At 40.7% G+C, this 13,451-nt stretch overlaps 1 protein-coding gene across 22 annotated transcripts in view; it reads left to right on the top strand.

The window, feature by feature from the left end:
- The first annotated feature begins 907 nt into the window (after nucleotides 1-907).
- Nucleotides 908-13,451, top strand: part of SETD5 (SET domain containing 5) — an 80,592-nt gene continuing 68,048 nt past the window's right edge. For 14 of the 22 annotated variants that reach the window (XM_087866818.1, XM_087866820.1, XM_087866819.1 and 11 more), the window contains exon 1: nucleotides 908-1,243. The gene's annotated coding sequence lies outside the window, so the exon portion shown is untranslated. Of the gene's footprint in view, nucleotides 1,244-7,814; nucleotides 8,007-13,451 lie in introns of all 22 variants that reach the window. The other 8 variants (XM_087866826.1, XM_087866829.1, XM_045808161.2 and 5 more) reach the window with 2 other exon arrangements.

The following is a 13,451-nucleotide window of genomic DNA, read 5'->3' as shown; positions in this document are numbered from 1 at the left end:
TGGGCCTCGGGAAGGACTGTACCAACGACCGCCTCCCCCCCCACCCCTGCTGACCCGCTCAGTGGTTTCGCTCATTTGGGACTCGAGCCAATGGCATGGGGCCGTCCCCCGGGCTTCAGCAACCAATCAGATGCCGAAGCCGAGCAGTCGGCGGGTAAACCGACTCCCTCCAAGGAAGGGGCGGGTGGAAGGACGCCCGCTCGGGAGACACTTTCACTGACCCTCCACCCGTCGCGGGAGGTCGACCGCGCCCGTCCTCCAGCTCTCTCCCCACCCCATCTACCTACCCATCCCACCCAGGGAGCAATGCGAGAGTCCCCAGGCGGCTGCGCACTCCCGAGGCTGTAACTGACAGGCGCTTTACTCCAACCAAAACACGCCATTTGTGTTTTCACACACGGCGGGAGGAGAAGCGGCCAATCAATGACAAGAGGTGAGCCGGAAGCGCTCCTCCCTCTGCAGGAGCAATGGCTCCGTCCGGATTCGAGCCTTTTTCGCTCTTCTCCCTCCCCCTCCGGTTGCCGCAGGGCGGGCCACACTCCTGCCTGCCTCTGACCACCTCTTTCCCTTCCAGCTTAACAAACGTTATACTCCCAACTTCCCGCGTAGGAAGGCAACCCCCATCCATTAGTCGGACCGCCTCAGCCACCCAACTCCCTCCAGTCCACCGGTCCACCCCTCCCACCAGAGTCCCGCTCCCCTACCTAGCCGAGGCTCTCTGAGGAGCCGGAGCCCCAGAGCACAGCCTCTTCTCTAGGCGGCCCCGGCGGCTTCCGCTGATTGGCGGCGAACTGGCCAATGGGTGCGGGGCGGTGGGCGGAGAGGCCAATGGCGCGGCGGGAGGGGGCGTGTCCCGGGTGCCCCTGGCGCCGGCGCTGGGAATCCCCGTGCGGTCAGTGGCGTTTCCGCTCGGGCAGCGGGCTGAGTGAGCTGCCGCCGCCGCCGCCGCCGCCGCCGGGGGAGGGGCGGCCGCCGCCCGCCTGCGCTGAGAGACTCACGCAGCCCCAGTCCCGCCAGTCCGCCAACACTGTAGTGCCGGCCCCCCCCTCCTTCCCTGGCCCTTCCCCCTCCCCGCCTTTGGCTCGCTCCGCCTTTCTGTCCCCCACCCCCACTTCACGGGCACGGGCCATTCCCGGCCAGGAAACGCCGTGGCGCCGCGTTGGGCCTAACTCGAGTCCTGCTGCCTCCCGGGAGTGCTGTGCGCCGCAGCCCGGGCCCAGGCCCCGGCAGCGCCTGGGACAAGGTAAGGGTCCGACAGAAAAGAGAGACCTAGCCTCACGACCGGGCCCTGGGGGAGGGAAGGGTCACCTCCTCCGTCTCCCCGCGCTCGCTCTCGGGACGTGGGCCTGGCCCTCCCCAGGCTTTTCACAGGAGGATGCTGCCCCTTCTCATCCCCCTCGCTGCCCCGCACACACCATTGCACCCCTCTTTCCCAGGGAGAGAGGCCCCCTTCGTAATCTAGTCGACCCCAGTACCCTTTTCATGCCTTTCCTGGGTCAGGACGCTTCCCCTCCCCCACGCCTCTTCACCCCTTTTTCTGGGAACTGCCTACTCCACGTTTACCTTTTACTTGAGGATAGGCCTCTCCCTGCCCTCCTCTAAAAATGCACAGGCATACTTTTTTTCCCTAACCCCCACCCCCACCCCCTTTCGCGCGGCCTTGTGACAACTCTGATCTCTCGGGGGGGAGCTCGATCCCCCCTCCATAATGTTCTGGACGCCTTCAGTCTCGTTCTCGGGCCCCCATCTCAGATGATTTCTTCTTTTCCCACACTAGAGACGTTACCTTCGCCACCCCCACTTCACATTCTTGGGCTCTCAGTGGCGTATGCCCCAGTATCTGAGATAGCCTCATTGAATTTGTAGGGTTCGAGCTTTGGAGTTGGGCCAGATTGTGTCGTTTTTCCTGCCTTGGGCGTGGAGAGCGATCATTTGAGAACGTCTTAAAAGCAGGAAAATTTACCCTTTATGAATTCCCTTTCCTTCTGCGTGGAAGCCAGGGATGTGAGGTGAATGGTGGTAAGAAAAAGCCCTGGTTATTTAAGTAGGTGAATTGCGTGAGAGGGAAAGTTGAACTGTTGGGAAAGCCCCTTCTATGCTAATTTATTCTATAGAGCGCCTTTGCTTGTCTCACTTCGTAGGAATAACTGGTCTTTCCCTTGGATACTGATGCTGCAGCCAGCTCTGCTGGTCTGGGTCAGGGGTGCGTGTATGACCTGCATTTTCTGCTTTCTCATGTTACTTGTGCAATGTGTTCACCAGTAACTCATTTCTTACCCAGAGCTCAGGGTTCCATTGGGCTTTGTCTGTACTTTAGTTCATTTCTCCAATTTTCTCCGTGGTCATACTAGTGAAAAAGTCCCCAGGTTCTCTGCTAATTTCTTTTATAACTTGACTAAACAAGTTTCTTTTAAATGACATATTTGTGATCCAGATCGTATTTACATTTTTTGTTGTTGTTGGGCCCATGTTGCATAGCTATACTTTTGATTGGGGAGGATCCAGCTGAGTTGAGTGTTCAGAGATTTTCAGGAGAGTGTTTGTGTATCTTATTTGGGAAAATTTCTTGATAGTTAATTTTATGTCATTAATGTTTTTAGGTCACTCTAAGAGAAAAGTTGTAAGTGGTAATTTTAGATGTGTGTAATGTGGATGTGAGTTAGGACTAAAGCAAGAATATTCACATAATCAGAGGTTTCTGGGCCTCTTGGAGGACACAAGAAAATTTTTTTTATTGGATTTCTTCCAGTTTTCTCAGGAGGATCATTAGTTTTCTTCTATAGCCCCAAATTCTGGCCCGTTACGGGATTAGAGTCTTCAAGGGTTACTCACACTGTCATTATGTATAGAAAAATGAATTATGTCCTTTGATAAGACACAAGGCTCTGTCTCTAGCTGCAAATTTAAATTTGACTATAAAGAGAGTGTTTGGAAAATTGGCCTTTTAAAGATGAAAACTTAATCTTCATTCCTACAATTACTGGCTTAATTTAAAAATGGATATTTGGAATTTATTTGGTGAATTTTTATTTTTTTAATAAAAGACCTTAGTTTAAAACTAAAAGGGTGACCTTAAGATTGTTTCTAAAAGCATAATTCCAGCCCTTCTGGCAGGGAGCACTGGTCCAAAAAAAAAGAAAAAAGAGTATGTAAGGAGTGGGGGTGGGGTAAGGAGAAGGTTGTTCCTTTGGGTTGGATCACAGGGGTGAGTATACAAGGCAGCAGCAGCTGCTGGCTCTGGAGCTCTGGTTGCTACGTGAGAAGCTTGAGTAGTGCTGGCTGCTGTCTCCAGGGAAGGACAGCAGTGCAGCGTCCATTAATGCTGTTGGCTGCAGGGAGCTGCACTTAGGCGATGGCTGCTTCAGGACTAAGAAGAAACCTTGCTTTCTTGGGAATTTTGACTGCTGAGCTGGTTTGCATTTTATTGGTGGGGAGATGAGAGTTAGCAGTTCAGAACCTTCTATCCATTTTGGATATCAGCATCTGGAAAATGGATCGTAGTTAAAGACTCTTCTTGTTTTGTTTTTGTTTTTGGGTTTTTTTGGGCAGATTTTCGGTTTTTATCTGAGGATTTGTGCTTGGATAGATCTGAAAGTTCCATTAGAGTTTTAATTTTTCAATCCATTTATAACCAAAGTAATAAGAATTTAAGGATCCTCCAGAGAACCAGAATGGGAAAAATCCGTTCTTTTTTCAGCAACTGACGTGTTTCCTCCATCTCTTTAATTATTGAATTAATTTTGATATTTTGTTGTTTGTGTGCCTCCTTCCTTCTCTCAAGTTGTTAGGCCACGTTTACTTTATTGAATAGATAAGTTTCGCTAAGCATATTACTACATTTGGAATTGTAAACTCTAAAAAGAACTGCTCTTTTTGGAATGATTTCTAAATATAAATCTCGGAAGTATTTTCTTAATTTCTGTATTAGTATAGACTTCTCTCGATTAGATTTTTTCTTTGGCATTTGACCTATAAAATTGATTCATTATATATGTGTTGGATGTAGTCTTGTAAGATCACAAGGATGTATGTTTGGCCGTGATCCATTTGAAATAAAGGATGGTCCAGAAGGAATATTCAGAAATCGAGTAAGTCTAGAGTACAGGATACTTGAAAAGAGAGCCTCTGAACCCCTTATGTGGTCTCCCTTTCCCCCACAGCTCTTGCACATTAGGCAGATCTTTGATTCGGCAGAACAGTTTGTTGAGTATGGAAGTACTTGAAGGAAAACCACCACCCAAATATACCACCACTTACATAGTATCTAACAGATGTCGGTGTGTTTTCTTCCCCCCACCCCTCCAAGACGCTTGCATCCTATTTTTTTACCCCAGAATTTTGATATTTTCAGTTTCATGTAAATGTACTTAAATCCCACAATCATCTATAATGTGTAATCTGACTCTGGCACTTGTGGCAGGGAACCAAAAAGAATGGAAGTGAGTTTTGTCATTCACAAATGTGGCTTGCATTGTCTCTTAGTGATACAAGCAAACTAATGAAATAGAACCTTTAACGAATAATTTTAGATGGTTCTATTCTTATTAGTATTACATATAAAAGATGCCATATCAAATAAAGATGGTTTCACTCATACTGGGTATTTAACATAGCTTAGATATAAATGTAAATGTCTTTTAGTGTAAGTTATTACATAACATGAAAGTTACCTTGTAAAATAATTGCTTTTTCACTTGTATTTTCTATTGTTTGGAACCCTTTGTGATCTTGATGTAATCATTTTCTGAAAGATCACAGAGGCCCTTTTCATAGGATTTATTTAACCAGTATGTTTGAAAATTTTTGTATCTTCTGATACTGTTTTGTGTCTAGGAACTTATATATTTTCTGAACTTACTCTGGCCTTTCTAATGGAGGGTTGACATCTCATTTTTTGCTTTTGGATAGGAAAATAATATAGTGCAAAATGGAGCTGAGCAGACAACCGCTCTTACCTTATCCTCTTCGTGTTGAAATAACTTAATGAAACATGAGGCCACAGTTATCAACAATCATTGGATACATCTTATTGAAAATTGGATTATGATCTAGAATGAAATTTTCTTCTAATTTCTGGTTCAGCTCTGGTGATTTGTCAGCTCAGTCTGAAACTAAAAGGCTTAGCAGTGAATTTTATTTATAAAACTTTCAGGTATTGAAAACTAAAACTTACTGAGAAGGTTATTTTCTTTAAGACAAAATGTACTTTGAGCTCTGTAAAATGTGTGAGATAATGTATATTTAGTAATACGACTGGTAGTTATTTGTAATTTGATTAAAAACATCCTCTCAGATGCTTGGGTGGCTCATTCGGTTAAGCTTCCTATTTGTTATCAGCTCAGGTCTGGATCTCATGGTTGTGAGTTCAAGCCCCGTGTTGGGCTCCATGCTAGGTGTGGAACCTACTTGGGAAAAATTCCTTTCAGAGGCAGTCCTTAGAAAATAAGTATAATGCATCTGTGTTAGACAAGTATTGGTACCATTCCTTACTGCCAACAATTCCAAAATACATGATGAAATGGCACTTTTAACCTTAACCTTTCACTTGCTGTAGCGATTGATCTCTCTTGTGGTAAAGATTCAGAGAAATTGATGAAAGATAGAATACCATTTCTTTCATTTATCAATACATATTTTGTTAAATCATTTAGAATCTTCTGAAATTGTCCTATTGTATATTCAGTTCTAAATTGATATCCAGTAATGGGGGTGGGGGACTGTTAGAAAGCATCACTTTAGAAAAACTTTATGAAGGAAACCATGAGAAATAATAAAGAAACAATGACACTAAATCTCAGCCTACTTTATAGGAGCTTCACTGAGGAAGGAATTTGTAATCCCATCCTGTCTCACTCAGTTTTTCCATCATATTGATTTTGTTTGCTGAATACCTCCGGGAGAGATGTAAGGGTCACATTAAGTATCTTTGATATAAAGACAAGGAAAATAAATTTTTTTGCTTATTGGAATAGTATCTTCGTATTGTTAAAATACCAAGATTATTACCGAGTTTTGCTTTATATATATGCGTGTTGGTTTGGTCTGACCGCTTTCTCTTCTGTGCTTTTCTGTCTTCCTTGTAGTCTGAGAATTTTCAGAGTTTAGATGGCAAATTGAAGTGGTAAGAATCATTTCCTTAGCTATGTTGGGTATGTATATACACCCAGAGCTGGGTATACTCTTTGGCCTATGTTATGAATCATAAAATAAGCAGTGGATATAGGAATTTGTAAGAATTTGTTTCTGTCTGGGGATTCAAGTTTTTGACGTGCTACCTAATTAAGGGAAAATGCCGAATTCCTTGCTGCTCTGTTTGAAAAATAGATGGAAGCATGGGAGGAGCCTGAGACTTCTGCAGCAGGATTTGGTCTGAGTAGAAAAGGAAGATTTTTGTTTCAAATTGCCAGCTGCTTATGTCAGACTGACTCCCTTATTATGCTTTTAGTTGGCCTGTCAATATGGCCAAACAGCTAGATAAGTGCGGGGCAGGACAAAGGGCTCTTTACACAGCGGGGAGGCAGTGTTGGTGGGGGAGGGGCAAGAGGTAGGAAAGGCAGGAGGAGGAGGTTCTTTTCCCTGGGAGATTATTCAGTTTGGCATACAATTAAAGAAATCATTTATAGTTCCCACTCGAGCATTGAATTTGTGCCAACTATATACTCTTAACCCCAAATTTAGTATATCCCTGAATATCGGATAAAGACCCATTGCCTCCTCCAAGGAAAAATAAAAAACTAAAGCTTTGTATAGGTTAAAAGAAAATAAATCCCATGCCTTCCACCCTCCTGAATACAAGTCACCTCCTGAGGAAACCAGTTCTAGAGCATCTGACAGCTGAATTCTCATTAAGAAATGGAAAAGAATATTTTATCTGCATAAAACTTTTATGTTTCAATATATATATATAGTCTTTATTTAGACTAGGATTAGGCCAGAATAGGTAGAATAATTTGTTTCGCTTTGTGAAATAGTTGCGTATTGTTAGCTCCAATTTTACTTTATTTTTTAAGATTTCATTTATTTATTTTAAGCGATCTCTACACCCAGTGTGGGGCTTGAACTCACAACCCTGAGATCAAGAGTCACATGCTCTACCTACAAGGCAGCCAGGTGCCCCTGTTAGCTCCAGTTTTTGACCAGAAATATGGAGAGCACCCTACAGAATATATGTGTTGGATTGCCATCATATAAAATGCTAACTGAAAAAGGCTACTTATTTGTCTCATCCCTACTTCCTGGAGAACGTGATATTCCCTGGAAATTACTCCCAAGGTGCTCTCCCCCCTTTTTAGGTTAGGCACAACCCAGTTTGATACATTTGTATTCAGTTCCCAGCAGAAAGTGGGGTGGTTGCATCTAGCTTATTAGAATAATATGAATCGTGGAGTTGGAAGAGATTTGTCAGTTACCTGGCCCTTTAAGCAAAATCACAATGAAATATTTCAAAGTTTGGGCCCTTTTTAAAGTTTTCATTGAAACGTTAAACCAATCAGTGTCCTGAACAGTATTTTTAGTTAGTTTTCTTAATTTTTAATTTTTTTTAAGATTTTATTTTTAAGTAATTTCTTTACCCACGGTGGGGCTCGAACCCACAACCCTGAGATCAAGAGTGCATGCTCCACTGACTGAGCTAGCCAGGTGCCCCTATTTTTAGTTACTTTTAAAATAAATGTCAAACAGTACATGTATGCCAGTTGCTTTAAAAAAATATATGTATAAAAGAATTGCATTCACATACAAATTAGATAGCAGTTATTTGGATTAGAAAAGATTCCTCTTTTTTTTTTTTAAGATTTTATTTATTTATTTGACAGAGAGCGATACAGCCAGCGATAGAGGGAACACAAGCAGGGGAAGTGAGAGAGGAAGAAGCAGGCTCCCAGCGGAGGAGCCCGATGCGGGGCTCGATCCCAGGACCCCAGGATCACGCCCTGAGCCGAAGGCAGATGCTTAACGACTGAGCCACCCAAGCGCCCCCAGAAAAGATTCCTCTTTTATAAAGGAGGGTATGCTAAGGTTCTTTTAAATGCTTAATATATTTTAAGAGAATTTGATTTTTGGAGATAATTGGTTTGAACTCAGTTTTCCAAGAGTACATCTGTTACTTAACATTGAGGTACCTAATATTGAGGTACCACCTGTATTGCAGTGTTATTAAACTAGCCTTAAAGCTTTGCCTTCTATCCCAACTATGCCAGAGATGATAAAGGGAACTGCAATGCTAACTTTTGCTCATAGTTTTGGACCTTGTGACTGTTAGCAAAGAAGAGATGTTTTAACTTAATAGAATAACTAGAAAAAATGGTCTTTAATGCACATTCTAATATTAAGCAAACCTGGTCAAGTTTTGTGTCATTTCAATCCTCTGTGAAGGAAAGATACATATGTTACCCACTTAACATTATATTTTTATATGTAATGGTTTTTGCAGTAGGGATATAATGTTTTGACCTGAAAAGGTAAATTTGAGTGTAATAACATTATATTTTTATATGTAATGGTTTTTGCAGTAGGGATATAATGTTTTGACCTGAAAAGGTAAATTTGAGTGTAATTATGATTGCCATTAGTTAGAAGGTTTTTTTATTAGTGAAATAGCAACAACATGAAGTTTAGTGAGCTATATTTTTTATTACCATAAAAATTCGGGATAGTCATTTCTTCTCTTTATAGTTCGCTCACGTGGATTATTTCCATAGATTTGTGGGACTAAAATAGAAGCCATCTAGTTCAAAACCTGGCCTCCATTCCAGATTGTTTTCTCTACATGCACCACATTGCTAACATTAGAGTAAACATCCTTTCATACACATGTGCATGTACACACACACTCCTCTTCCCAAATAACTAGAAATCTCTTCATCTTGGGTTCTTCTGCTACTATTACCTGAATCTTGTCAGAGGCCCTAAAAAAGTTTGGGGCAGGGGTGAGAGGGGGGCAAATTTTGATCCCAGAGGTTTTAATAACTGCTTTGGATCCCCAAACAGCTAATTGATTTTCAGTGAGACCTCACCAGCAGTAGACGAGAATGGAGGTGAAACACAGCACTGTACCTCATCTTGCCTGTGCAGCTGCTCCACCTTATTTCCTGCTATTATTATCCCACAACGGCTCTCCCCAGCAAAAAAGAAACTAGGACAAAGGGGGAAAATTGGATGGGCTCATAAGATTTTTTATTATGGTTAGGTTATGGCTTTGTTTATATGTATTTAAGGACAAAGTTAATTTGTCCTTAAAAGTCAGTAGTGAAAGAGATTTTATAACTTCAGTGTCTTCCACTTTGTTTCTTAATAAACCCATTTCAGATTCTTAGCCTTACAGGAAGAAAAAATGTTTTTAAGCATACTTAATTTTCGTTGGCTGTTCACACAATCATCATTACCACCAGATGCCACCTCGAGTATTAACTTGAAGAAAGGGAGAAATCTCTTCTGTGGATAATGTTTGCAGTTTTATTGGGAATTACTTACTTGTGTAACATAGACCTAAGACTAAAATAAGGTTAAAAAGTTAAACCTATATATATATGTTTGTCCCTTTACTTTAGTGGAGGTGAAATTAATTGTTTGCACACAAATTTTTCATCTTTCAGTTCTTTTTTCAAGCTGCGTAATTTATTTTCTTAAAGCTTTCTCTTTCCCTTATCACCACCCCAAACAAGAATTTTTACCATTTTTATTGTCTTCTGATGCTGAGATTTTCTTCTCCCCACTCCTGAAATATGAAGAGTCAAATAAAACCCAGTAATCTAATAAGTTGTGTGTACTGCTGAGTATAGTAAGGGATTATAAATGCATAACTCTTAGAAATTACGATCTGGTTAGGATGTTCTAGTATCATGTTAGCATATTTTGTAATGTTAACATGTTAATTTTAACATATGTCCATATGGATCTCATTGTTTGATATTTGCACCCATTGTTTGTCATTTTGTATGAGGTTGTTGTGGTCTTGTTCCCCTTCCCCCCTCTGGTCTCCATGGTTTTTTATTCCTGCCCTGTTACGATCTTTGGCCTATGTTTAAAATCTCTTTCTTTCTGCCAGCCTCAGTGTTTGCCACAACACATACAATTTGTACTCTCACATCTCTGTGAAGGAGGATGATCTCTAGTTAATAAGCAACTGTTTGGGCATTCCCAGCATCCAAGGAAGGTTTTATTTAAGTGGAAAGACCTGTTGGCAATTAGACTGCCTCTGCATTTATGTTACATTTTCCTTTATTAATGTAGGCTGTTGAGAGGTTGACTTGTTTCATAAGAGAAACCAGACAGAAAGGGAAGAGACAGATACGGTTACTTAAAAAATAAATGTTTATTATGATAAAGTTTGGGTTAGAATCTAAAGGGCACTTTTTTAAACTGTATTTTAGTTCTAAAGACAAAAGAGTTTAACCTCCTAAAATAGAACAAAGACAAAACGGGCTTTTAGGGCAGTAGGATTGATTGCATGCTGAATGTAGCATTAGATTGTTGTACGAATGCATAAATTTTTATTTTCTCAATTTCTATGGTGCAAATTACTGTGGCCACACAAATTAAATGTCTTCAGGCCCACAGCCTGAAAAATATTAAGTGGAATGACTAAATAAACAAATAAATAACAGGAAGATCTGAGGAAAATGTAGAAGCAAGTCCAAATTTTTGAAGTCTCTTTTTAATTATTTTTGTTCTTGCTAGACATATTTAGTTTTGTTTATGGCGGTTAGAACTTTAAAGTCATAACCTAGTAATAGAACAAAATAAGGGTAGGTTGACATGGTATTGGTGCACATTTTAGGATGAAGCTAAAACTGTTCTGTATTGTTACATTTTTTCATATTTAGGCTACTTTTATTGAAAAAGTTTACCCGGTATTTTAAAATTTATGAAGTGGCATAAAATACTCACAGATTAAATGGGTAGTCACTTTATTGGTGGCTCATTTTATGAGCAATACTAAAACCAGATATTTACTAAAAATCCCCAAAAGAAAATTAAGCTAGCATCGCTTACGGAGCTTTGAATTTACTGTAGCCAGACTACTTAGAACAGAATAAGTAGGTAATAATGCCAACCCCAAGGCTCTTACTTTGGAGCCTCGGCTGGTTAACCTGAGCCAGATGTTTTTACCTCACTCTTCCTAACTTAACTCCTAGGTCACTAAGATTTGAAGTGTTACTGGGAATAAGGTATCCATTCATCAACTGAGTAGGAGTCTTAGCAGGCCGTGTGTGGAGGCCCATGGGAAGACCTGTATTTTAAGAGAAGCGAAGCTCTTGAAAAAGTGTAACTTTCCCTTCATAGTTTATCATGAATAGTTGTTATGAAAAGGAATGGCTTGAAGTTTGTAGAATAAACTGAGCAACAAGAAAAGACACAGACATCACACTTTATGAAGTAACTATGTGCCAAGCAAGAAAGAGGGGGAAAAATTTTATAGAATGCTTTAATTTTTCTGAATTTTATAATATTATGAATGTGTTTCTTTGGAAAATCATTACTCAGAGGACTGAGTTGAATATCGTTTGTGAAAACAGTAAAAAAATAAATTTAAACTTTTGTAGATAGAGTGACTGTATGTCTCAATTTCCCTGGGACAGTCCTGGTTTATGCCAACCCATAATTAGTAATAGCCCCCCTTTCACTCTCAAAAATGTCCCAGTTTGGGCCATAAATTATATGCTTGCCCTAATTACAGAGGATCGTGGAACTTTTCTTGACTACATAGCAACCCAATTTTCTTTTATATAGCTCTTTGGTTCTCCTCTCTGCTAGGATTTATCTGTTGGCCTGTCTTAACCCCTATTTCCACATGAACAGTTCTTGGAACACCTTTTTCTTTTGCTTTTAGGTGTTGATGAGGGAGGATATATACAGATTTGATAATTACAAATAAAGTAAAAAAAAAGGGGGAAAGAAAAATGGATTCCCTTTGGATTTTATTTAAATCATCCCATTTGGGGGTGCCTGGATGGCAGTTAAGCATCTGCCTTCAGCTCAGTTCGTGATCTCAGGGTCCTGGGATGGAGCCCTGAGCCCTGCACCCCGAGCCCTGGGTCGGGCTCCCTTCTCAGTGGGGAGTCTGCTCTCCCGCTTCTCCCCCACCCAGCTTGTAGGCACGCTCTCTCCCTCCCTCCCTCCCCCCTACCCCTGCCTCTCTCCCCTCGCAAATGAATAAATAAAATCTTTTTAAAAATAAATAAGTAAACGATTCCATTTGATCGGGATAAGGTCTGTACATTGCATTAGGCTGATAAATTTGAGTCTTTGTACTTTATGGATTCTCTCTTTTATATGTAATATACTTGTTAAAATTACCATTGTGTAAAGAGTTCCTACTGTGGATGTTGGAGGCTGCATCTCCATGGTGTCATTTAGCATATTGCATTAGATGTCCTCCCCTGCCCATATTTCATGTAAATTAGTTATTAGGTGGATTGTAAGTATACTTTATAATAGTACTTTGTACTTCCATTAAGAGTTACATAACATAGGGCACCTTGGTTGTTCAGTCAGTTAAGTGTCAAGTCTTGATTTTGCCTCAGTCATGATCTCAGGGTCCTGGGATCAAGCTGTGTGCATCTGGCTCCTGTGCATCTAGCTCCGAGCTCAGCAGGGAGTCTGCTCAAGGATTCTCTCTGTCTCGCTATCTCCTCGCTCTTTCTCAGTCAAATAAATAAATATTTTTTAAAAAAGTTTCATAATATCTATCTATGTGATGTTAAGCTGCTATTGGTATTCATTGCCTGGATCAGCCATTCTTAAGCTTTACGCTCTTAAAAGTTGAAAGCCCCAAAGAGATTCCAAGGATTACATCGAGATTTACCAGATTAGAAATTGAAACAAATTTTTTTAATTACTTATCAGCTAATTTTAAAATAATGGTAGCAAATCCTGCTAACATAAATGACATTGCTTTTATGAAGAATAACTATATTTCCAAAATTTTTAAAAAGTGCATTGTTTTACATTTTTGCAAATCTCTTCAGTGTCTGACTTAATAGAAGACAGCTGCTTTCTCACAACTGCTTCTGCATTTAATTTGTTGTGATAAGTTGTTTTGGTTGAAGACTGAAGAAAATCTGCCCTCACATTGATATGTAGTTGAAAAGAGAAAGACTTCACATACCCCCTGAAAGAATTTGGGGAACTTCAGCAGTTCTCAAACCACACGTTGAGAACAATGGGCCTAGAGCCATTATTTCCTTTTTTGTTGCAAAGTGGTGATATTTTATCACTACTTCATTTATTTTCTGTAGTACTCCCTCTCGTATATTTGGTTATCCTAAGGTATATTTTGAGTGCAAAAGGCAAGATCAGTGTTTGTTTTTTCCCCCTTACCGGTTTTCAAAATAATGGGTTGGTAACCTAGCAGCCTCCATTGGTGATCATTGAAGTGTTATTATAGTGTACCTGTGATCTGAAATATGTTTGATATGTTTCAGTCCCATGCAGTTAATTATTTTTGACAT

Source organism: Ursus americanus, chromosome 14, assembly GCF_024610735.1.
Source record: "Ursus americanus isolate L20-20 chromosome 14, mUrsAme1.1.p, whole genome shotgun sequence".
NCBI classification, from domain to species: Eukaryota; Metazoa; Chordata; class Mammalia; order Carnivora; family Ursidae; genus Ursus; species Ursus americanus.
This window is presented reverse-complemented; position numbering and strand designations above follow the sequence as displayed.